The sequence below is a fragment of the Penaeus monodon genome, chromosome 23 (genome assembly GCF_015228065.2).
Source record: "Penaeus monodon isolate SGIC_2016 chromosome 23, NSTDA_Pmon_1, whole genome shotgun sequence".
In the NCBI taxonomy this organism is placed as follows: Eukaryota; Metazoa; Arthropoda; class Malacostraca; order Decapoda; family Penaeidae; genus Penaeus; species Penaeus monodon.
Window position 1 is genome coordinate 41824670 of NC_051408.1, and position 279 is coordinate 41824948.

Sequence of the window (279 nt, forward strand, 5' to 3'; positions counted from 1 at the left end):
TTTCTGTTTTCATATCTTGCTAATCCATAGTTTTTTTCGTGAGTGAATGATTCATGATTTCGTCTCATTTCCATCTTTTTTTTCTATTTTCAGAGCGAGTGACAGACAGACTTAACTGATCACAGAGATGAGCAAATGCATTTATTTCCGTATCACTTGCGGACTCCGGTATCAGCATCCCCGGATTCTATCTCCTCAGCCTGGCCAGCATCGCCAAACACATCTCCCTTGACCATCTAATGACCACAGCATCGGGGGAACATCTGTATTTCCTCAGAT